Source organism: Giraffa tippelskirchi, chromosome 14 (assembly GCF_054371585.1).
Source record: "Giraffa tippelskirchi isolate mGirTip1 chromosome 14, T2T-mGirTip1v1.2.pri, whole genome shotgun sequence".
Taxonomy (NCBI): domain Eukaryota; kingdom Metazoa; phylum Chordata; class Mammalia; order Artiodactyla; family Giraffidae; genus Giraffa; species Giraffa tippelskirchi.
This window is the reverse complement of record NC_137288.1, coordinates 10,818,314-10,844,959: the sequence shown is the minus strand read 5'-3', so window position 1 is coordinate 10,844,959 and position 26,646 is coordinate 10,818,314. Positions and strand designations below refer to the sequence as shown.

Below are 26,646 nucleotides of genomic sequence, written 5' to 3'. Positions count from 1 at the left end.
TTCTGAGTTTTAAGGCATTCCTTTCTTTCATTAACAGACTGCTGATGACTATCTAACATTCAGCTAGGATCTATCAGGGGGTACTCTTTCTGCCCGCTTCTGATGCCTGTGTTAGAAGCTTTCTCTATCTCCTTTATACTTTAATAAAATTTTATCACATAAAAGCTCTGAGTGATCAAGCCTCGTCTCTGGCCCCAGATTGAATTCTTCTTCTCCGGAGGGCAAGAATCCCAGCGTTTTTTCATGGTTCAGCAATAACCTTTCATCTTGAGGGCACACCCGGGATTCTTCAGGACAAGGTAAGGATTCTTGGAGCTCTAGTTCTTTGTTCTCCTAGTGAACACGTTTTCTGCAGTAGTTTACTAACTCTACGGTGTGCTTGTGTGAATGAATGAAACGCCCTGCACGAAGCAAGTGAGGAGCTCTGTTCTGCGGTTCTGCAGTGACCTCATACGGCTTATGGCAGAAACCTGTTGGGGGTTTATACCTACCTGCCAATGCCAAGAGGCACACAATGTCTCCTCTGTGGATTGACCAGAAATGGGCAAAGCATGTGAACCGAACTCTCCTTTCTCGATCAAACTTTTCAGTCTCTTTGACCATTTCATAACTCCTTGAGAATTAGATGTACTAACCTGTCTACCTTATCATAGACTTTCAAGAGACTTGTGATCTATACTATTACTGTGTACTGTTACTTAGGTCCCAAACTTGGATTGGTAGTCAGGAAACGCCTAGCCTCACTAGGAATCGAAAGTTCAGAAGATAGATGGAGCTCTAGCTCCAAGAACATCTCTGAGGTTAAAGGTTACTCAGACTGGAACTACAATGTTTTATTTATTTATTTTTTCCTTTGGTAACACTGGCTCTTAGTGGACCAGAGGAGGCTCTTATACTGGTATGGTGACACTTGGAAGGAACACCTCAGTTTTATATTTTTATCGATCTTATCATGATCAGGAATATACTCAAGGTCATGCACAGGCACTCAGGTAACGTATGTTTCTCCCAGCAGTCTTAGCTTGGGAGGCATTCCGGAAGATTACTCTGATTGCAACCCTGGTGGCATCAGAGGCAAGCAAGGTTTTATTGGTGAGGAGCTGGACGTCAGTCAAGGATGCCATCAAGTCTACTCCTGTAGCATCCCCACCCCCTCTTGGTGATAGAACCAGGAGGGATGAGTACGGTGCCTGTGTCACTAAGGGACAGGCTAAGTCCGGCCAGGAAGGAAAAGCTTTGGTGTAAAGTCTGTCTGCAACCCCATCTAGAGCAGGGAGGGACACCTCCGGTAGAAAGATGGTGCTGGTCGCTTTTTTTCTCTTTTACAGATGGGAGCTAACAATTCCAGCCTCACTCTTTTGAACTGTATCCTGAAAAACTGGGATAGATTTTATCCCCAGGGCTTAAAGTAGACACACCTGGTCTTCCTGTGTGATACTGCATGGCTGTGGTACCCACTGGAGGATGACAAGCGGTGGCCAGTTGGAGGGTGTCTTAGGTATAATACTGTTTTACAATTAGACCAGTTCTGTAGAAAACAAGGGAAATGGGTAGAAGTAGCATATCTGTTGCCTCTTTTCTCTCTGTGAAATATGCCAGACTTCTGTCCTAAGGGTATAGATTTGGGTGTGACACCTTCAGCTCCCTCCTGTCCTCCTACTTTGCCCCCATACCCGGGGCTCCCAACTGAACAAACTGAAAGCCAGAGAAACCCCCCCCCTCCAAGAAGGGTTGCCTTGGTCTCAGGGGAAAGCCGAACTAAGATTCAAACTGCCCATGTAGAGGTCCAAACAACTCCTGTCTCAGTATGACCTCAGACTATTCTGGTTTCAATAGAAACTCAGACCTTCCAAATAAGAGATGAGATGGAGGACTGGAGACAAGGAGATAAAGAAAAGCAGGTTTCTCCAATCTATCCCTGAGATCATATGCTCAGAGAAGCCAGAGAGACTGAGGAACAGCCACACAAGCTGTTGCCTCTTCAGGAAGCACCCACCAGGAGAAATAATCAGTCTATGAAAATTAATAAGCCTTTTTCTTAACAAGCAATACAAAGAATCAAGGAGAATCTGGGAGAATATTTAGAGGGCCCAGAAAAATATATTAGTGTTTTTAAAGGTGTCACTCTGCTTTATGACCTTACTTGGAAGGATGTGATGTACATCTTGGGACAAACCCTGATTCCCGACTGAAAAAGTCAAAATTTGGGGAAAGCAGTTGCTTACGGAGATGAATGGCTTGGTAATGAATATGTAGGGAAGAGGGAGGACGAGATAGCTGCCCTCTGCATTGGGAATCAGGCGGTCCCCATTACAGAACCAGACTGGGACTACAACACAGCTAAAGGAAGATGGGATCAGAGTTATTTTGTCAGATGTATTCTTGAAGGACTCAGGCAGTTGTGTGCTAAGCCTTTAAACTATGGCAAATTGGCAAACATAGAACAGGAGGAGAAGGAAGCTCCTGGTAAATTCCTAGACAGACTGAGAGAAGCCCTCCACAGATTCACTGAGATTGATCACGAAAGTGAAGAGGGAAAAGTGATTTTAAAAGATAGATTTCTCACTCAGTCGGCTCCAGATATCTGCCGTAAGCTATTAAAACAGGCGTATGGACCAAATCAGTCTTTACATAATCTGTTACAACTGGCTCAGACAGTCTATTATGGTAGGGAATATGAGGAAAGAAAAGAAGGGCAGAAAAAGACAAAGGAACAGGTAGAAGCCTTCACAATGGCTATGAGAACCGTTCTTAAACAGCCTGAGAAAAATGCCTAGAGGGACCCAGGTGAAAAGGGATGGGCTTGCTATTACTGTGGAAAGGAGGTGCACCACAAGCGGGATTGCGCTCAGGCATCCAAGCTGCCCCCCGCTGTATGTACAGTCTGCAAAGGACCACACTGGAGGAGAGACTGTCCCCAGATGCATAGGTTTCGGGGGTCAGACTCTCAAGACAATCAGGACCGAATGTGCCCGCGGGTCCCCACACAAGCTCCCATCCTAATTACACCTGAGGAACCCTGGGTATTAATAACTGTGGGGGGCCAATCCATCTATTTCCTTTTAGATACTGGGGCAACTTACTCCATGTTTACTGAAGCTCCTGGCCCACTTTCTTCCCGATCCGCTTCCGTAATGGGACAGTCTGAACGAGCCAAAAGGTATTACTTCAGTGTTCTTTAAGTTGTAACTGGGACTCTGTGCTAGTTTCACACTAGTTTCTGATCATGACAGAGTTTCCCTCACCCCCTCTGGGGAGGGATATACTGAGAAATATCCATGCCTCTGTTTTCATGAATATGGAGCCCTCCCTTTCTCTCCATTTAATTGAACAAAATGTACATCCTAGACTATGGGCTAATGGAAAATCTGTGGGTTGAGCACAAAATGCTATTCCTGTAGCTGTCAAGCTCAAAGACCCAAACTTATTTCCACATAAGAAGCAGTATCCACTGAAACCTGAGGTTAAGGAAAGGTTAAAACCCATCATCGAAAATTAAAGAAGCAGAGACTATTAATTTCCTGTAACAATCTATACAACACTCCTATTTTGGGTATAAAGAAATCAAATGGTAAATGGAGACTAGCTCAATATTTACAAATAATAAATGAGGCTGTAGATACTTTACACTGCATGGTGCCTAATCCTTACACTCTATTGTCTGAAATTCCTGAGCGAGCCAAACATTTCTCAGTAATTGATTTGAAAGATGCCTTCTATTCAGTGCCTTTGATGGAGGAAAGTCAATTTCTATTATTTGCCTTTGAAGACCCTACGGAGCCAGCTTCTCAGTTAACCTGGACAGTTTTGCCCCAAAGATTTCGTGACAGCCCTCACTTATTTGGACAAAGTTTGTCACGAGATCTACAAAACTTTAATAGCTCTGAAGCAGTGGTGTTATAATATGTAGATGATATTTTGCTCTGTGCTGAGACAGAGGAAGCTTGTTCACGAGCCTCAGACGATTTCTTCAACTTTCTGGCAGGCTGTGGTTACAAAGCATCAGGAGAAAAGGCTCAGCTTTGTCAACAATCTGTTAGATATCTGGGCCTAATCATATCAGAAAGGACTAGGGCTATAGGCCCCGAGAGAATTAAACCTATACTAAATAATCCCCTACCTATGACTTTAAAACAACTGAGAGGATTTTTGGGAATCACAGGCTACTGTCACATTTGGATTCCGGGTTATGGGGAACTTGCCTGGCCTTTATATAAACTTATAGCTGAAACTCAGCAGGCCCAAACCGACAAACTGGTTTGGTCTTCCAGATACTCAAAAGGCTTTTAAGGTTCTTCAGACTGCTCTCCTGTAAGCTCCCGCTTTGAGCTTGCCCACAGGGTCAGAATTTAATTTGTTTGTCACTGAAAGACAAGGTATGGCCTTGGGAGTTTTGACACAACCCCGAGGGCCTCACCAGCAACCTATCACATATCTAAGCTGAGAATTAGGCATAATTTCACGTGGGTGGCCCCGCTGCCTAAGAGTAATTGGGGCAGCGGCTTTATTAGCGCCTGAAGATTTAAAAATAATTAATGGATGAAACCTTACTGTACTGACTTCTCATGATGTGAGTGGAATCTTAAATTCTAAGGTTAATATTTGGATGAGAGAGAGTAGCCTTCTTAAATATCAGTCATTGTTGTTAGAAGGATCAGTAACTAAGCTTAAAGTTTGTGGAAATTTAAATCCTGCCACTTTCCTTTCTGAGAAAGGAAATGAAACACCTAATCACGATTGTTCCCAATTTCTAACTTTAAACTATGCAGCTCGGGAAGATCTAATGGATACCCCATTAGACAATTGACATGGAAATATTTACAGATGGCAGTTCTTTTGTTCGGGATGGAAAGCATAAAGCAGGTTACGCCGTGGGGACAGCTGTACAGGTTTTAGAAGCAAAATCTCTCCCCCAGGGAACCAGTGCTCAGTTAGCGGAGCTTGTGGCTCTGACCCGAGCTCAAGAGTTAAGCAAAGGGCAGTGGGTAAATATCTACACTGATTCTAAGCATGCTTATTTGACTTTATATGCTCATGCTGCAATATGGAAAGAAAGACAGTTTAAAACAGCAACAGGAGAACCTATTAAGCATTTCAGAGAGATCGAGAGACTTTTAATTGCTATATATTTTCCTAAAGAAGTAGCTGTTATGCATTGCAAAGGGCACAGCAAGGATGGGAGTAAAGTAGCCAAAGGCAATCAGTTGGCTGACTGTCAAGCCAGAAAAGCGGCACTTTACGGAACCCCTTCACTACAGATGCCTTTGATCTGGACAGGTCCTGTGGAACAGGAATAACCACAATATACTGAGGAAGAATTAGAAAGATATGAGAAAAGAGGAGCAAAGATTACTGATAAAGGATGGTTATAGTCCAAGGATGGACGATTAATAATTCCTCAAAACGCTCAGTGGAAAATTTTTAAGGATTTACACCAGAGTTTCCATTTGGGTGCAGAGAGTACTTACCAGATGGTTTCTTGTTTGTTTGAAGGTAAAAATGTAATGAAAACTTTAAAGAACATTATCAAAAGGTGTGAGGTTTGTCAGACAAATAACCCAAAGACTGAAAAGCTAGCAAAATCTGGATTACAACCAAGTGGAAAGTATCCTGGAGAGGACTGGGAAATTGATTTTACTCATATGCCCAAAGCTAATGGATATTCTTGCTTACAAGTTTGGGTAGATACTTTTACTGGATGGGTTGAGGCTTTTCCCTGTCATAGTGAACAGGCTAAGGAGGTTATAAAGATTTTAATCCATGAAATTATCCCCAGGTTTGGGCTGCCATGGAGCCTTCAGAGTGACAATGGCTCTGCCTTTAAAGCTGCTGTAACTCAGGGAGTGTCTAAAGCTCTAGGAATAGAATATCACTTACACTGTTCCTGGAGACCCCAATCCTCAGAAAAGGTTGAAAAAGCTAATGGCATTATCAAAAAGACATCTGCACAAATTAACTCAAGAGACACAGGACAATTGGATTAAAGTCCTACCCATAGCTTTAATGAGGGCTTGAACTGCCCGAAAAAGGAGGGACTGTCCCCTTTTGAATGCATTTGTGAAAGGCCTTTCTTACGCACAGATATTGTTTTAGACCCTGAAGCCTTGGAATTAACTAATTATGTAACTCAGCTCTCAGCTTTTCAACAGGCATTAGCGGAACTCTGGGAGATGACTCCTGACCCAGCCTCTGAGTCAAGCAAGCCTCTAATTGAGCCAGGAACCGAGGTCCTCATTAAAACATTGGGGTCTGGGGGGCCCACCCCTCGAACCCCTCTGGGAAGGCCCTTACCAGGTTATTCTTTCTTCTCCCACAGCTGTCAAAGTGCCAGGAATTGATTCGTGGGTACATCACACTCGAGTTAGGAGGTGGAACCCTGACCAGAACTAAGTGACTTCATTTTATGTCTTTACTTTCTATGCTCTGACTTTGTACTTTTTAGATGGGCCTGATAATCTATGTGAGCCTACTTCTGCTGACACCAAAAATCCTGAGTCTGCCGTTTGATCCTCAAGACAATGACTTCCTGTCCTGGGCTTACTCCTACACTACATCCCACAATCAGTCTAACTGCTGGGTCTGTGATGAAGCACTCCTGTCTTCATCAGTGGAAGGCTTCCCGTGGTGGACAGCTCCATTTCAAGGAAGAGACTTCCTCCAAGTCTGCGAATACCTTCAACAACAATCATATGTGATGCCTATTCTTCATCTGATGACATCTAACAACCCTAAAATGGACTGGTGCAAAACTTTGTACTTTAACTATGGACATAGTGTGACTTTTAATTTTGATTATACATTGTCTTGGTTTAATGCTGATTGTTTTGTTTTTGCTCTTTGCTCCCTGCATCTGTAACAGTGTAACTGGATTTGTTTCTAGTTGCATGAAAGCTTCTAAGTTACAAACGGTTGCTCAAACTCATGCTACTGCTGCAGCTTCTTCCAACTACTACTTAGGGGCCCTGGATCAGAAATCCTCAGTATGAGGGTTATGAGAATATGTTGCTTCACCAATTTAAGGACAACACCAATTGTCAGCTTGGAAGCCGTTACGGAATGAGAACGACACCCCTTTTCCCTAGGCGACATAATTCTCCTTAAAGAAAAGGGGGGAATGAGAGGGTAACAGACAGGAAGGCCAGGGGTCTCCAAATGGGGGAAATAAGCTGCGAGTGCCAGACATTTTTATCTCTTAAGCGGCAGGAGGAAACAAACTGGTGATATTTTCCCCTTCTCTATACAAATTTAAAAGGAGGTTTCTCTTAAAATACTGTGTTGCAATAATGACACCTGGTTCCACCTGAACTTAAGTATTTTCAAACCTTGAGTTAACCAATTTATTCTTATGGAAACATTTGTCTTAACCTATGTTAATGTACTATGCATTTACCCCAAACCCTGTCTTCAAGTCGATTCCTCTTAATGGCTCAGAACCGACTTGACAAACCAGTATGTTATACTCAGACATTGTTCCCCTAATCTATGTAAACGAAACTATTTGTATGGTAATCTGCCTTTCTACAAGATTCAAGTCAATCGGTTTATGGCCCTGGATGGCTCCTCTGGTGCCAAGATTATCCCAAAATACATCTTATGGATGGGGGCCTGGTGCCATTCTGAGTTTTAAGACATTCCTTTCTTTCGTTAACAGACTGCTGGTGACTATATAACATTCAGCTAGGATCTAGTAAGGGGTACTGTTTGTGCAACCTTCTAGTGCTCTGTCAGAAGCTTTCTCTATCTCCTTTATACCTGAATAAAACTTTATCACACAAAACCACTGAGCAATCAAGTTTCGTCTCTGGCAGTGAATTCTTCTTCTCTGGAGACCAAGAATTCCAGCATCTTTTCATGGTTCAGCAACACCATTTCAATGGGCCAGTGGTGGGGGAGGGAGGAACAGAGAGTGCTTGACATGAATACAGGCTTTGCTGGGAAGTGGGGGGGGGGTTAGAATGAGAGGGTCTGAATGTAGACAGTGGTGATGGTTACACACCACTGTGAAGGCCTTAATATTCCCAAATTGCATCAATTAAGGTAAATTTTATTAATAAAAATTAACAAAAAAATACAGGAAGCTGTTAAAAAAATATAACATCACAAGGAAGCTACACACAAACCAGATGAAAAGAGGTTCAGGGGAAAGGAACTCAATCTCCCCTGGGTGCGGACTGAGTTGTTGGTGTCCACAGTGAGCACATAGGGATGGAGGCTGCAGAGCCGACCGCTCCCCTGGACGTGGTGTTTCCAGAAAGGGCTCTGGATCTCTGTCCAGAGCGGGGGCCCGTTCTCCCTGCAGGGGTGGGGGAGTCATCGTGGGCATCTGGGTGTTGCACAGGAGCCAGGGCAGGCTCTGCCTGCCGAGGCGGTGACTCCTCCTCTGCCTCGGGTTCTCCTGCCAAAGCCCGAGCAGGTGCAGGTGCACGTGGAGGTGGAGGTTCTGGCTGAGGGGGTGGGACATCAGTGCCTGGGGCTGGGGGTCCTGCAGGCACGGAGATCCGATCTGCCCGGTGTGCTGGCCAGTACCCAGCTGGCCTGGTGTCTCTGCGAGGGCAAGTCTCAGTTCTCCATCTGCCCTCAGTGGATCCCTGGGTCCTGCACCTGGAGGAACCACCTCTGTAGGGACAGATCTGGGAAGTGGAGCCTGGTTGCAGTTGGAGACCAGTGCTAGATCTGGGAGAGAAGAAAAGTTTACCCACAGGCCAGCCTTTTCATGCGTGTATCCTGGAATGGAAAGCTTCCAAGAGATTCCCAAAGAATACCCAGCATAGGATGTCTTTTCTAACTGAAGTGTGCAAGATGGGTGGTGTGAGGCCAGCCTTTACTCCAGGCCCAGCAGCAGCTTTCAGGGACTCGCCCCTGTGTAGCTCAGCACCCTCTTCCCACACACTCCCATGCACTAGCCCTAGCGTCCTCACCTCTGTGCTTTGCCATGCTGGGCTCCAGGTCCTTCTGCTGCCTCAGAGGCAGGGGCTCTCGGTGTTCTGGTCAGAACTGGGTGTGCTGAGATCTGTGGCAGCCTGAGACTGGGCCGCCGGGTGTGTCCTGGGCAGTGTCTGGGCAGTAGGCCTTCCCTGCTTCCTCTTTGTCCGCAGCTGGGCTGAAACCTCTGTGGGCATGCTCACCTGGAGCCTGCGCTGGGCCTCACGGGTGGGGGTGGTGGTGCTCCAACCCCACCCTCAAGGAGGTGGATGGGGTATCCCCATCATCAGCCTCATCACGTGGGAAGCTCTGCAATGACAGTGACCATCAGCCAGCCCTACTTGGAGTATTCCGAGCTGGGCCTGGCCAGTATAGCTGCTGCTTCTGCCCGCTCAAACTTCTGTTCCCAGAAGGGGCAGAGACGTGTGTCTGCTCAGATTCCATCGCCCCCCTCCCCCGGGAGGAAGGAGACCCACCGTAGGGTGTGAGGTCAGCCTGGGCGGGCGGCGCTGCCCGCACTCTCCCCATCCCACCCAGCCTGCTCTCCCCTGGGGTGTGGACGCAACTTGTCAACAGGCATCTGACCCCACATCCACCTGGGCTTACTTGAGGGAGACACACCCCGAGAAACCCACATCCACACACACAGGGAAAGGACCCAGTGTTGCCAGGTGGCATGGGAGAGGTGGCCTGGCCCAGCCTGGGGCTCCCCGTTTTACCTTTCTATTCCTATGGGCAAAGAGTGAGAAGCTTTTCGTGGGTGCCCTGAGCCAGCGTCGACAGTGTTCCCATGCACTCTGCCTGTGAGCTCTCCTGAGGCCCTGGCCTCTGGGCAGGTGCAAACAGCAGAACATCTTGGCAGCAAGTGATCTGGCTGGGGGCTCCTCTCTGCTCAGGAGGCCTGGATACCCGGTTCTGGGTTCTGTTGGGTTCTGTTGCCGGGAAGTGACATCATTTCCTGGGGTTCATGCTGAGGTCCCTTACACAAAGCTCTCCAAGTGAATCTCTAGGTTCCTGACTGCTCAACCACCCCCTTAGGCCATGTGCAGACACAGTGACACCCACAGAGACCACCCCACAGCCTTGGATAGGCTTGGATGCAGCCAGGTCCTGATCTCTGAGGACCTTGCTGATTTCAGACCAGGCTCCTTCTTCTCATAAGTGATGTGGCCCTGGACAAGTATATTCCCCTAAGGGCTTCCCCCGTCTCTCCACCTGCAGAGTAGGGGTCATTTTTTCAACGGCTTCCTAGCTCTGTTGGCCTACGAGCACCTCCATGCCTTTCAACCTGGGGTGAGTATCACATGGAGCTTGTGAACTGAGACTTCAGAAAGAAGGATTCGATACCGGGCTGACATAGCACAGAATAGGGCAGTACGAGGCCTGGATGCACTGCGGTACCCAGGAAAAGGCACTCCCCCTCCTGACTGTTTTGAGACCCCACATCCAAGTTGGACGACTGAAAGGAAGACTTGAAGGTCTCCCTCTGTTATAGAAAAGAGTAGCCAACTTTCTGGTCCTCTGTTTCCATTGAGATTCTGTTCAAGTGTCCCAGCTCGGCTTCTGCGTGTGGCTGAGCTTCTAATGGCTCCCTGCGTTCTTGTCTTTTACTCTCATAACTTTGGGTCATTTTCCCCCTTCTGGGGTGGATGGGCACTGTCATTACTTCTAACTTCGATATACATTTTTGAAAAGTCTGTTCAATCTGCTCATTTCCTCTCTTTTGTTTCATGTCTCTCTATGGGTGTGTCACTCTCTTTTCATTTCTAAATCCAATTTATAACTTCCTCGTTCTCTCTCCTGTGTGGATGGATGGATGCCTATATGAATGCACATGTATATGATTAGAAGAGGTTTATTTTTAGGGATAGGTTAGAGAGAGATAAAGGCTTTAGGTTGGAGTTGGAATTGGGGTTGGGGTTAAGGGTGGTGGTAGTGTTTCTTGGAGACTGAGTGCTGTGCATTCTTAGTCTCTTTACATATGAACCCCTTATCAGATACACCACTTGCAAGGAGTCTGTCATGTTCAGTTTACTATTTTTTGGGTTTGTGAATGCTTAGTTTTTCTGTTACATAGATGTTCAATTGGATGGAAAACCATTGGTGTACTTAGTTTTCCTGTCTCCCTTACTTGAAGAGACCCATTTCTGCTTATGCCCACTAAATGTGAAGGGGACTCTGATGTTAAGGAGTCTTTGACCTATGCTTATTTCTAGCTATCTCATAACATCAGTCTTTAGGCTGACATTTTTCACCGATATTGAGGTGGTCTGAGATAAAAACCAATAGAATTCTCCAGATGTAGCTGTCTGGTTTTCCCATGGACATTTATTGAAGAGGCTTTCTTATTCCCATTTGTATATTCTCCCCTTCTTTGTCAGAGATGAGTTGATCATGGATGGTGGGGTTTATTTCTGGACGCTCAACTTTATTCCATCGATCTGGATCTGTGTGTATTTTTGCATTACCAATACCATACTCTCCTACTGCTGCTGCTGCTATGTCACTTCAGTCGTGTCTGACTCTGCACGACCCCATGACCTGCAACCTACCAGGCTCCTCCATCCAGGGCATTTTCCAGGCAAGTGTACTGGAGTGTGTTGCCATTGGCTTCTCTGATACTGTCCTGAGGATCTTAGTTTTGTATTCTAATTTCCTTTCACACAACCTTGTATGTCCATATCGGGGCTTTTTCGTCATATTATATTGACTATTTAGGCTCTTTTCTGCTTCCATAAACCTTTGGAATTCTTTGTTCAGTGCGAAAACCCATTGGAATTTTGGGAGGAATAACATCGAAGCTATGGATTGCCTGGGGGTGTGACATCATTTTACCAATAGGAATTCTTTCAATCCATGAGCACAGCTTATCATTCCCTTGGTTTGTGTGGGCTTGATCTTCTTTCTTCCATCTCTTGCAGTTTTCTGACAACAGTTCCTTCCTTCCCTTCTGGGTTAGATGGAATCGTGGGTATTTCACTTCAGTGAATGGCATTGTCAGTGGGGGTGATAATTCCCTTCTCATTGGAAGACTTTACTGTGAGTATTAGAAATGCAAATGATTTCTCTTCCCCTTCCTCCCTGTCCATCTCTCAGAGCCACTGGGAAACACAAGCCTAATCCAAAGTCACACAGGCCTGAGGGAGTGCATCTAGACTGTTGTTTCTTCAGGCCCTCAGTGCTGGACATCATCCGGGATACTCTGTGTGTGTCTTCCTTGGTCTGGTGTCGCTTCAGACCTTTCCCTCATTTTAACAGGCTTGTTTTGTTAGTGTTCTTTGTCTGTTTGGAGACAAATCCTTGATAAGCTATGTGTTTGCACTTATTTGTCTTACGATGTATGACCTGTCTTTTGCTTTTGTAATAAGTTCTTTCCCACAGTAGATATCTTTGATTTTGCAAAGTCCACTGTATTCTCTGGGTTTGTTTGTGGACTGACTTTTAGTTTTGTGTGTGAAGACTCAAAGCACTCGTCCAGTTTCTGCTCATTGTTCTTCTAGATTTATGACAAAGTTTTCATGGAAAGTTTGTCTAGGGATAATTGGAAGTGAATTCGGTGTAAGGTGTCAAGTCTCCATCTCCATTCATGCCATCCCCTCCACTTTCCAATTCCCTGTTCCTGAGTGGTTTTGGAGACCTTGTGGGAAGTTTGGTTGCATTGGAGTTTGCATTTCCACCTTGATTCGATTCACACTGTTCTGCCCTCAGGGACACTGGAAAGGGGGAGTGAGGAGCAGCCTGCACTTCCAGCAGTGACCACACGGTGGGGCGAGTGCTGCTCTCCCCTCTGGGAGCCCCAGGCCACAGGCATCCCAGTGAGGAGCCAGCTCTGTGCTCAGCTGAAAGGAGTTAGTCTCTCAGGAGCCTCTGAGCCCTTGCCTTTGGGTCATCCAGGGTAGGCATTTACTGTGACAAAAAAATAGCCCTGAATTCCATGGATAGAAGAGCCTGGCTGGGTAGAGTTCTTGGAGTTGCCATGAATCAGACACAACTGAGCACACACAAACACAATATATTAAAATCAATTTTTTTGGGGGGGTGAAGGGGGAGTCGTGGGTTTTTTTTGCCTTATATAATAGCCAAGACAAAACTAATTTAAACCTAAATTCACATAGATGGGAGGGGTATATCTCTCCTTCACCTTTTTTTTTTTTTTTTGCAAACCTATTAAACTTATTTTAAGGTTTAGTAGAACCTTCCTTGAACAGTTCATTATGAAGCATTTTTGTGTGTGTGTGTGAAATTCGCCTCATTAAAAGTACGGTTTGCCTTTCCTGGATAATTTTGTTCATTGGTTTCTTAGGCAAACTTAGTAATGTTTGATTCATAATAAAGTTTTAATCTTCTTGTATAATTTTTGTCTCTAGGGCAAAATGGCCATATGCTGTCCCTATAATTGCACAGTCTTACTTGAAAGTGCCCAAGAATATATATGTTGGTACTTTGGACCTAGTTATAAGTTTCCTTGAGTTATTCTTTACATCTTATGAAGTGTATGCCTTTTTCACATTGTACTGTTCTTTGGCCTTTGAATTCATTTCAATATAAATTATTCAATATAAATTCATTTCAAAATAAAATTTATTTATTTTAGTTGGGGGCTAATTACTTTACAATATTGTAATAGTTTTTGCCATACATTGACATGAATCAGCCATGGGGTTACATGAAATTGGCCTCTTAACGAATCATTAGTGAAAACTGACCTTTTATTTAAATTATTGGTGATTAATTGCAAGTTGTGTAGTTCAGTCGATCAGTCGTGTCCAACTCTTTGAAACCCCATGGACCATAACACAACAGTCTTCGGTGTCCATCAGCAACTCCCGGAGCTACCTCAAATTCATGTCCATAGAGTTGGTGATGCCATCCACTCAGCTCATCCTCTGTCGTCCCCTTGTCCACCCGCCTTCCATCTTTCCCGACATCAGAGCCTTTTCCAATGAGTCAGTTCTTTTCTTCAGGTGGCCAAAGTATTGGAGCTTCAGCATCAGTCCTTCCAAAGAATATTAAGACTGATTTCCTTTAGGATGGACTGGTTGGATCTCCTTTCAGTCCAAGGGCCTCTCAAGAGTCTTCTCCAGCAACACAGTTCAAAAGCATCAATTCTTCAGCACTCGGCTTTCTTGAAGTCCGACTCTCACATCCATACATGACTACTGGAAAAACCATAGCCTTGCCTAGACGGACTTTTGTTGGCAAAGTAGTGTCTCTGCTTTTTAATATGCTGTCAAGGTTGGTCATAATTTTCCTTCCAAGGATTAAGCGTCTTTTAATTTCATGACTGCAGTCAACATCTGCAGTGATTTTGGAGCCCTGAAAAATAAAGTCTGCCACTCTTTCCCAATCTGTTTGCCATGATGTGATGGGACCCGAGGCCATGATCTTAACTTTCTGAATGTTGAGCTTTAAGCCAACTTTATCACTTCTCTTTCACTTTCATCAAGAGTCTCTTTAGTACTTCTTCACTTTCATGCCATAAGGGTGGTGTCATGTGCATATTTGAGGTTATTGATACTTCTCCCAGCATTCTTGATTCCAGCTTGTGCTTCATCCAACCCAGCATTTCTCATGATGTACTCTGCATATAAGTTAAATAAGCAGGGTGATGATATACAGCCTGGAACACTCCTTTTCCTATTTGGAACCAGTCTGTTGTTCCATGCTGAGTTCCAACTAGCTTCCTGACCTGCATACAGGTTTCTCAAGAGGCAGGACAGGTACTTCGGTCTCACTGGGAGAAAAATGCCGGTTGGGGCCCCTAGGCCCAGGATCCAGGTGGGTGCCCAGGGTGTTCTCCCCGCAGGAGCCGAGCAGAGTGCAGACAGGCCTATTCTCATGAGTTCTCTCCTGCAGAGCAAGTGTGATAGAAGAGCCATGTGGAGGGGGACTTGATATTCCCGGGCAGTGTGGGAGCCCTCCCTGGGCGTGGGGGCCCAGAGACCATGGCGCCTGAAAAATGACCTCCCAGGCAGTGCTTCCCAGCCGGGGGTGACTCTCAGCCCGCAGGCGGCTGGGGACATTATCTTGCTTGGAGGCAGGAAAGGTAGCCCCAGAGAGTGGGTTTTCAGGCCTCTCGCATGCAGCCAGTGTGGGGCTCCTCAGATGCTAGACCTCTGGTCGTCCTCCCAGGGCCTCAATTTCTGAGTCAGGTCAGGGAGTCTGCCCGCACTCTGGGAGCCTTTCAAAGACATTCCTAGGGCAGTGTGGTCCTGCCTATTGGGCAGGAGGCCGCGGGAGGGCAGTGGAGGGGGCCAGGGGACATGCTGGGGTCCTCCGGCTGAGGGCAACCAGCACCTCCCTGGGGCCCCCGGCAAGGGTTGGCGGGCCTGCCCCAGGCCTGGTCAACGCCACCGTGAGGAGCAAAGTTAGCTCCGGCAGAAGGAAGCAAAGAGCCCAGGATGCCTCCGCAGGCAGTTGTTGGGCCGCCCCGCGTGAAGCCTCCCCAGAAGAAAAATGCCGGTTGGGAACCCTAGGCCCTGGATCCAGGCGGGCACCCAGGGTACACTCCCCACAGGAGCCGAGCATGCTGCAGACAGTCCTAGTCTTGTGAGCTCTCTCCTGCAGAGCAAACGTGATGGAAGAGCTGTGTGGAGGGTGCCTTGACTTTCCCGAGCAGTGTGGGAGCCCTCCATGGGTGCAGGGACCCAGGGGCCATGGCCCCTGAAAAATGACCTCCCAGCCAGCGCTTCCCAGTCAGGGGTGACTGTCAGCCCACAGGCGGCTGGGGACGCTGTCTTGCTTGGAGGCAGGAAAGGTAGCCCCAGAGAGTGGGTTTTCAGGCGTCTCATGTGCAGCCAGTGTGGGGCTCCTCAGATGCCAGACCTCCGAGCCTCCTCCCAGGGCCTCAATTCCCGAGTCAGGCCAGGGTGACTGCCCGCACTCTGGGAGACTTGCAAAGACCTTCCTAGGGCAGCACGGTACCTCTCATGGGCCCTTACCCTAAAACTAACCCTATCTCTAACCCTAACCCTAACCCTAACCCTAACCCTAACCCTATCCCTAACACTAACCCTAAACCTAACCCTAAACTTAACTTAAACCATAACCTTAATCCAACCCCTAACCCTAAACCTAACCCTAACCCAAATCTTAGTCTAATCCTAACCCTTACACTAACCCTAACACTACACTAACGTTAACTCTAACCTAACCTTAAACCTAACCGTAACACATTCCTAGGTTAGCACAGTCCTGCCTATGGGGAAGAAGGCTGCAAAATGCATCTAAGCCGGCTGGGTGACATGCCGGGGTCACCTGGCCGAGGGCATCTCTAACATCGATTGGGCCCTTACCCTAAACCTAACGCTATCCCTAACCCTAACTGCTAAACCTAAGCCTAACATTAACCCTAACACTACCACTAACAATAACCCTAACTTCTAACCCTAACACTAACCATAACCATAATGCTAACCCAAAACCCTAAACCTAACCCTAACCATAAACCTAACCTTAACTCAAACCTTAGTCCAAACCTAACCCTAACGTTACCCTATCATTAACTCTAAACCTAACCCTAACAATTTCCTAGGTTAGGACAGTCCTGCCCATGGGGAAGGAGGATGCAATCTGCATATGAGCAGGCCGGATCACATGCTGGGGACACCTGGCCAAGGACACGTGGAACATCCCATGGGCACCTACACTAATCCTAACCCTAACCCTAACCGCTAACACTAACACTAATAATAACCCCAAACACTAACACTAACCCTAAACCTAAACCTTTCCAATGCCTTAACCGTAACCAATAACCCTAACACTAACTCTAACACTTACCCTAAGCTACCCTAACCCTAATCCTATCTGTAACACTAATCTTAACCCTAACCCCAACCCTATCCCTAAAGCATAACCCTAATCCTATCCCTAAAACATAACCCTAACCCTAACCTCTAACCCTAACCTTAACCTTCAATTCCCGAGTCAAAATAGTGTGTTACTCTGCACTCTGCAAGACTTGCAATCACATTCCTATGTCAACGTGGTCCAGACAATGGGAATGGAGGCTGTGCAATGCGTCTGATGGGGTCGGGTGCCATGCCATGGTCTCCTTGTGAAGGGAACCTGTCACCTCCCATGGGCCATACCCTAAACCTAACCCTAACCCAAACACTAAACGTAACGCTATTGCTAATCCTAAAACAAACCCTACCCTAACCATAACCTTAAACCTAACCCTAATCTGAAACCTAACCCCTAAGCCTAACTCTATACCAAATCCCTAACCCAAAACCTTGCCCAAAACCTAATCCCTAACAGTATTCCCAACTCTAGCCCTAAACGTAAACCCTAACCCTAACCCTAACTCTAACACATTCCTAGGTTAACACAGTCCTGCCCATGGGGAAGGAGGCTGCAAAGTGCATCTGAGTGGGCTGGATCACATGGCGGGGTCACCTGGCTGAGGGCACGTGGAACCTCCCATGGGCTCTTTACCCTAAAACTAACCCTATCCCTAACCCTAACCCTAACCCTAATCTTAACCTTAAACCATAAACTTAACCCAACCCCTAACCCTAACCCTACCCCTAACCCAAATCGTAGTCTAATCCTAACCCTTACACTAACCGTAACGCTACACTAAGGTTAACTCTAACCTAACCCTAACACATTCCTAGGTTAGCGCAAACAGGCCGGGGACACCTGGCCAAGGGCACCTGGAACCTTCCATGGGCCCTTACACTAAACCTAATGCTATCCCTAACCCTAACCGCTAAACCTAAGCTTAACATTAACCCTAATACTAACACTAACCATAACCCTGACTTCTAACCCTAACACTAACCATAACCCTAATGCTAACTGAAAATCCTAACCCTAACCCTAAACCTTACCAAAACACTAGCCCTAACCCTTAATCCTAACCCTATCTCTAACACTTACCCTAACCCTAACCCTATCCTAATCCTAATCTTAAACCTTCCCTAAACCAAACCCTAACCCTAAACCTAACCCTAACCAAAACCTCAGTCTAATCCTAACCCTTAACCTAACCCTAACGCTACCCTAACGTGAACTCTAAATCTAACCCTAACACATTACTGGTTAGCACAGTCCTGCCCATGGAGAAGGAGACTGCAAAGTACATCTGAGTGGACCGGGTGACATGCTGGGGTCACCTGGCCAAGGGCACGTGGAACCTCCCATGGGCCCCTTCTCTAAACCTTAACCCTATCCCTAAACCTAACTGCTAACCCTAACCCTACCCTAACTTTAACCCTAACATTAACACTAACCGTAACCCTAACCTCTAACCCTAAAACTAACACAAATACTAACACAAAACCCTAATGCTAACTGTAACCCTAAAACTTACCAAAATACTTACCCTAACCCTCAACCTTAACTTTCGGGAGCTGCGATAGGCATTACTGACAAAATGGAGGCACGGCCCCAACCCCCTCTCCTCATCCCGCAGGCACGGTCCCGGGATGAAGGAGTTAGGTCTTGTGATTCTGACTTGTCCTTTCTTTCCTCCGGTTGAGTTGGCTGGAAAGAATGTTACAATCCGTAACGTTAACTATTGACATTTGTTCAAGGATCTTTACAAAGAATGCTCCAGGATGAGCACATAGGCTGCAGCCTAAGATCATGGGAAACATTGTTATCTGAAACCTGCCTGTAAGGGGAATGTTTATGGCAAAAGAAGTTTGCTGAGTTTAGGGGTTAGGAATAATTAAGAATAGTTAGAAGCTAAACGTTTGAGGTATGTTGTAGTGTTGGCATATTTTACTATAGCTTATGGAAACTAGGTATTTTAGAGATACTAATAGCCAAAAGCCTGTTTATGAGATGATGAGCTTAAGTTACTAGGGGATAGCAGGATTTAAAGAGATAAGAAATAAACTGAGGAATGTAATATACAGCCCAGAGACAAACTTGAGTTACAATGTTATCACAAGGACACTTAAGAAGAAACTCTGAAGGACAACAATGATTTATGGAGACAGTAAATATGGGTGAGAGGAAACTGAAGATGTCATACCTCTGACCTAATGCTTTTGTAAAAGTATAAAAGAAAACCTGATGCTTAAAATAAACATGCAGCCCAGTGTTTTGAGCGAGAGACTGCATCATTTTCATTTGCTGACCCCATTCATCCCTTCAGGGTGATTCCCTGGCTGCCAGAGCTGGACTCTGGCACTTAATCCTAACTCTAACACTTACCCTAGGTTACCCTGTCCCTATCCCTAACCCAAAACCCTAACACTAACCCTAAACCTAAAACTAACCCTAAATCTTACCAAAACCCTAACCCTAACCTTGAATCTTACACTTACCCTAACCCTAATATTAACCCTATCCTAACCCTAACCCAATCCTTAGTCTACTCCTAAACCTTACCCTAACCCTAACACTACCCTAATGTTAACTCTAAACCTAACCTTAAACCTAACCCTAACTAATTCCTAGGTTAGCGCACTCATGTCCATGGGGAAGGAGGCTGCAAAGTGCAGCTGAGCAGGCCAGGTGACATGCCAGTGTCACCTGGCTGAGGGCACGTGGAACATCCCAAGGGCACCTACCCTAAACCTAACCTTATCCTTAACACTAACCGCTAACCCTAAGCCTACCCTGACTTTAACCCTAATACTAACACTAAATGTAACCCTAAATTCTAACCCTAACACTAACCATAACCCTAATGCTAACCCAAAACCCTAACCCTAAACTTAACCCTACACCTTACCAAAACACTAACCCTAACCATTAACCAGAACCCTAACTCTAACACTTACCCTAAGCTACCCTATCCCTAACCCTAAACACTAACCCTACCCTAATCCTATCCCTAAAGCATAAAGCTAACCCTATCCCTAAAGCATAAGCCTAACCCTAACCCTAACCCTATCCCTAAAGCATAAACCTAACCCTATATCCAAAGCATAACCCTAACCCTAACCATAACCCTTACAAAACACTAACCCTAATGCTTAAACCTAATCCTATCTCTAACACTTACCCTAACCCTAACCCTACCCTAACCATAACCCTAACAATAACCTAACCCTAACTTAACCCTAATGCCAACCCAAAACCCTAAACCTAACCCAAACCTAAACCTAACCCTAACCCTTACCAAAACACTAACCCTAATCCTTAACCCTAAACCTAACTCTAACACTTACCCTAACCCTAACCTTAACGCTACCCTAACCCTAACCCTAACCCTAAACCTAACTCTAACCCAAACCTTAGTCTAGTCCTAACCCTTATCCTAACCCTAACATTACACTAACGTTAACTCTAAACCTAACCCTAAACCTATCCCTAACAAAATCCTAGGTTAGCACACTCATGCTCATGGGGAAGGAGGCTGCAAAGTGCATCTGAGCGGGCCGGGTGACATGCCAGGGTCACCAGGTCGAGGGCACGTGGAACTACCCATGGGCACCTACCCGAAAACTCACCTTATCCCTAACCCTAACTGCTAACCCTAACCCTACCCTAACTTTAAGCCTAGCACTAACACTAATCCTAACCCTAACTTCTAACCCTAACACTAACCGTAACCCTAATGCTGACCCAAAGCCCTAACCTTAACCCTAACCCTAACCCTAAAACTTACCAAAACCCTAACCCGAATCATTAACCTGAACCCTAACTCTAACACTTACCCTAAGCTATGCTAACCCTAACCATAAACTCTAACCCTAAACCTAACCCTAATACTAACACAAAACTCTAACCCTAAACCTAACCCTAACCCTTACCAAAAAACTAACCTAAAGCTCTAACCCTAATCCTATCTCTAACACTTACACTAACCATAACACTACCCTAACCCTAACCCAAACATCTAACCTAACCGTAAACCTTCCCTAACCCTATCCTTAACCCTAATCCTAGACCTAACCCTAACTAAAACCTTAGTCTTACCGTAACCCTAACCCTCACCGTAACACTACCCTAACGTTAACTCTAAACCTAACCCTAAATCTAACACTGACACATTCCTACCTTACAGCAGTCCTACCCATGCGGAAGGAGGCTGCAAAGTGCATTTGAGAAGGCCAGGTGACATGCCTGGGTCACCAGCTCGAGAGCACGTGGAACTACCCGAGGGCACCTGCCCTGAATTTAACATTATCCCTAGCCCTAACCACTAACCCTAACCCTACCCTAACTTTAAGCCTAACACTAACACTAACTCTAACTTCTAACCCTAACACTAACTGTAACCCTAATGCTAACCCAAAACCATAACCTTAACGCTAAACCTTACCGAAACCCTAACCCTAAACATTAACCAGAACCCTAACTCTAACACTTACCCTAACCTATGCTAACCCCAATCATAAACACTAACCCTAACCCTAACACGAATACTAACCCAAAACTAACCCTAACCTTCCCAAAACACTAACCCTAAAGCTTAACCCTAACCCTATCTCTAACATTTACACTAACCCTAACCCTACCCTAACCCTAACCTCTAACCCTAACCCTTCCCTAACCCTAACCCTAACCCTAACCATAACCCTATCCCTAATCTTAACGCTAAACCTAACCCAACGCAACCCTAAGCCTAAACCTAACTCAACCCCAACCCGAACCCTAACCCTAACACCAACCCTAACCCTAAACCTAACCCTAACACAACTCTAACTCTAATCCTAACCACTAACCCTATCCCTAACATTAAACCTAACACTAAAGCTAACCCTAAACCAACCCTAACCCAAACCAAACCATAACCCTAACCCAAACCTAACCCTAACTCAAACTGAAACACTAAACGTAACCCTAAACCTATCCCTTAAACTAAACATAAACCTAACCAAAATCCTAACCCTAAACCTATCCCTAATCCTAACACTAACCCTAACCCAAATATACCCATAACACTAAACTTAATGCTAACTCTAACCCTAACCCTAAACCTAACCCAGCCATAACCCTAACCCAAACCCAACCCTATCTCTAACCGTAATCCTTTCCCTAACCCTAACACTAATCTTAACATAACCATAACCCTATCCCAAGTCCTAACTCTAACCCTAATCCTAACCCTAACCCAAACCCAACCATAACCTTAACTCTTGCCCTAACCCTAAATCTAACCCTAACCCTAAACCTAACCCTAACACCAAAACTAGCCCTAACCCTTTCCCTAAACCTAACCCTATCCCTAACCTTAAACCTAATCCTAACCCTAAATCTAACCCTAACCCTAACATCAAAACTAACCCTAACCCAATCCCTAACCCTAACCCTAACACTAACACTAACCCTAACCCAGCCCTAACACAACCCTAACCATAACCCTAAACCTAACCCATCCCTAACCCTAAACGTAACCCTAACCCTAACCCCAACCCTAATCCTAACCCTAGGACTAAACTTAACCCAAACTGTAACCCTATCCCAACCCTAACTCTAAACCTAACCTAAACCTAACACCAACCCTAACCCTAAACCTAACCTTAACCCTAATCCTACTGCTAACCCTACCCTAAAAACAACTGTAATCCTATCCCTAACCCTACTCCTACACCTACCCTGAACCCTAAACCTAACACCAACCATAATTCTAACACAATCCCTAACCCTAACACAGCCCTAACCCTAAACATAACCCTAACCCTACCCTAATCCTTACCCTAACCCAACCCTAAATCTAACCCTCATCCTAACAGCAACCATAACCCTAACCCTAACCCAAATCTAACCCTAACAATTACCCACGCCCCGAACCATAAACCTAACACTAACCCTAACACTAACCCAACCCTAAACCTAACTCAAACCCTAACACCAACCCAAAACCTAACCCAAACCTCATCTAACCCTATCCCTAACCCTAACCCTAAACCCAAACCTAACCCTAACCCTAATCTTAAACCTAAACTTGACCCTAACCATAATCCAATCCCTATTCCTAACCCTAACTCTAACCTTAACACCACCTCTAAACCTAACCCTAACCCAAATCTAACCCTAAAACTAACCCTATCGCTAATCCTGACCCTAACATGAAAACTAAACTTAACCCAATCCCTAACCTTAATCCTATCCCAAACCTAAACCTAACCCTAACCCAACCATATCGCTAACCCTATCCCTAACCCTAACCTTAATCCTAACCCTAACCCTAAGCATAACTCTATCCTTAAACCTAACATTAACCCACACCCTAACCCCAATCCTAACCTTAACCCTAACCCAACCCTAATTCTAACCCTAACCCTAACCCTAACCCTAACAATAACCCAACTCTAACCCTAATCCTAAACCTAACCCTAACCCAACACGAACCCTAACTTTTACCCTAACCCTAACCATAACCCTAACTCAACCCTAAACCTAACCCTAATCCCTATCCCAAACCCTAAAAGTAACCCTAACCCTACCCTAATCTTAACCATAACCCTAACACAAAGCCTAAAACTAATAGTGACCCTAACCTTAATCCTACCTCTACCCCTACCCCAAACCCTAAGCCTAAGCCTAACCCTAACTCTAATCCTAACCCTATCCCTACACTAACCCTAACCCCACTCCTAACCCCAACCCCAACCCAAACTCTAACCATAACCCAGCCCTAACTTTAAGCCCAAACCTATCCCTAACCTAATCCTACCCCTAACCCTAACACTAACCCGAAACATAAAACTACCCCTACCCCTATCCCGAACCCTAAACCTAAATCTATTCTAAACCTATCCCTAAACCTAAATCTATTCTAAACCTATCCCTAAAACTACCCCTAACACCAACCCTAACCCTAACCATAACCATAACCATAAAATTAACCCTAACCCTAACCGTAACCCTAACCCCAACCCCATCCCCAACCCCAACCCCAACCCTAACCCTACTAACCCTAACCCAAACCGAAACTCAAACCCTAACTCTAACCCTAACTCAACCCTAAACCAAACCCTAACCCTAAACCTAAAACTAACCCTAACCCTGACCCGAAGCCCTAATCCTAACCCTAAACTTAACCCCAACACTAAACCTAACCCTAACCCTAACCTAAAACAAACTCTTAGTCTAACCTTAACCAAATCGTAACCCTAACCTTAAACCTAAAAAAATCCTAAACCTAACCCTAACTGAAAACCAACCCTAAAGCTAACCCTAACCATAACCATAAAATTAACCCTAAGCCTAACCGAAACCCTAACCGCAACCCCATCCCTAACCCCAACCCCAACCCCAACCCTAACCCTAACCTAGAATTCCCGAGTCAGAGTAATGTGTTTCTCTGCACTCTGCAAGGGTTGCAATCACATTCCAATACCACTGTGGTCCTGCCAATGGCGATGGAGGCTGTGCAGTGCATCTGATGAGGTCGGGTGCCATGCTTCGGTCTCCTTGTGAAGGGCACCTGGCACCTCCTATGGGCCCTACCCTAAACCTAACCCTAAACCAAACCCAACCGTAACCCTATTGCTAATCCTAACACTAACTCTACCCTAATCGTAACCCTAACCCTAAGCTTAATCCGAACCCTAACCCCTAAGCCTAACACTAAACCTAATCCCTAACCCTAAACCTAACCCAAAATCTAATCCTTAACAGTATTGCCAACCCTAACCATAAAACATAAAACTTAGCCCTAACCCTAACCTTAACCCTAACCCTAACACATTTCTAGGTTAAGGCAATCCTGCCCATTGGGAAGGAGGCTGCAAAGGGCACCTGAGCAGGCTGGATGGCGTGCTGGGGTCACCTGGCTGAGGGCACACGGAACCTCCCATGGGCCCTTATCCTAAACCTAACCCTATCCCTAAACCTGACCGCTAAACCTGTCCCTAACCTTAACCTTAACACTAACACTAACTGTAACCCTAACCTCAAACCCTAACACTGTCCGTAACACTAATGCTAACCCAAAACCCTAACCCTAAACTTTAAACCTAACTCTAACCATTACCAAAACACTAACCGTAACCCTTAACCCTAACCCTAACTCTAACACTTACCTAACACAATCTTAACCCTACCCTAACCCTAACCTCTAACCCTGACCCTAACCTTTTCCTAACCCTAACCCTAACCCTAATACTAACCCTAACCCAAACCTTAGTCTAAACCTAACCCTTACCCTAACCCTAACACTGCCCTATCATTAACTCTAAACCTAACTGTAACAAATTCCTAGGTTACCACAGTTCTGCACATGGGGAAGGAGACTGCACAGTGCATCTGAGCAGGCCGGGTGACATGCCGGGGTCACCTGGCTGAGGGCATGTGGAAACTCCCATGGGCACCTACCCTAATCCTAACACTAATCCCATCCCTAACCGCTAACATTAACCCTAATGATAACCCCAAACACTAACAGTAACCCTAAACCTAAACATTTCCAATGCTCTAACCATAATCATTAACACTAATCCTAACCCTAACACTTAGCCTAAGCTACCCTAACACTAACCCTAACCCTATCCATATCCCTAAAGCAAAACCCTAACCCTAACCCTATCTCTAACATTTATCCTAACCCTAACCCTACCCTAACCCTAACCCTAACCTCTAATCCTAACCCTAACCCTAACCCAAACCTTTGTCTTACCCTAACCGTAACACTACCCTAACGTTAACTCTAACCCTAAACCTAACTCTAACACATTCCTAGGGTAATGCAGTCCTGCCCATGGGGAAGGAAGCTGCAAAGTGCATCTGAGCAGGCCAGGTGATATGCCGGGGTCACCTGGCCGAGGGCACATGGAATCTCCCATGGGCCCCAACACTAAACGGACAATTATCCCTAACCCTAACTGCTAACCCTAAACCTAAACCTAACACTAACCTAAAACTAGCACTAACCGTAACCGTCTTAATAAACCAAAACTCTAACCATAACCCTTACCAAAAGCCTAACCCTAACCCTTAACCCTAACCATAACACTTATCCTAACCTTAACCCTTCCTTAACCCTAAACCTAAAACCTAACCCTAACCTTTACCCTATCCTTAAAGCATAACCTTAACCTGATCCCTAAAGCATAACCCTAACACTAACCCTAAACCTAACCTTAACCCTAACACTAACACTAACCCTAACCCTAACTCTAACTCTAACCCTATCACCTAAGGCTAACCCTAACCCTAAAACCTAAACCCTAACCCTAACCCGTAAGCCTAAACCTAACCTAAACCCAAAACCTAGTCTAATCCTCGCACTAACCCTAACTATCCCTAACTCTAACCTTAACCCTAACACATTCCTAGTCAATGCGGTCCTCCCCATGGGGAAGGAGGCTACAAAGTGCATCTGAGGAGGCTTGGTGCCATGTCGGGTTCACCTAACTGAGGGCACCTGGCACCTCCTATGGGCGCAAATCCTAACCCTAACCTTAACTCAAACCCTAACAGTAACCTCAATGCTAACCCTGATGCTAACCATAAACCTAATCCTAATCCTACCTGAACCCTAACCCCTAAGCCTAAATTTAATCCTATACCTAAACACTAAACCTATCCCTAACCCTGAACCCTAATCCTAAAAGTAACCCTAACCCTAACACTAATCCTAACCCTAAGCCTATCCTTAAACCTAACCCTAACCCTAACAGTAACCATAACCCTAACCCTAGCCACTAACCCTAATCTTAAACCTTTACCCTAACCCTAAACACTAACTCTAATAGTAACCCTAACCCTAAACCTAACATTTACCCTAAACCATAACCTTAACACTAACCTTTAAACCTAACCCTAACACTAACAATAACCCTAATGCTAATGCAAAACCCTAACCCT

The 26,646-nt window shown here is 45.5% G+C and overlaps 1 long non-coding RNA gene across 1 annotated transcript in view; it reads right to left on the bottom strand.

Moving 5' to 3' along the window:
* Positions 1-8,023: 8,023 nt before the first annotated feature.
* Positions 8,024-26,646, bottom strand: part of LOC145534160 (uncharacterized) — a 50,688-nt gene continuing 32,065 nt past the window's right edge. The window contains exons 3-5 of the long non-coding RNA XR_014074290.1: positions 9,642-9,854; positions 8,919-9,231; positions 8,024-8,673 (exon numbers count right to left, since the gene is read on the bottom strand). This is a non-coding gene — a long non-coding RNA (uncharacterized LOC145534160). The remainder of the gene's footprint in view (positions 8,674-8,918; positions 9,232-9,641; positions 9,855-26,646) is intronic.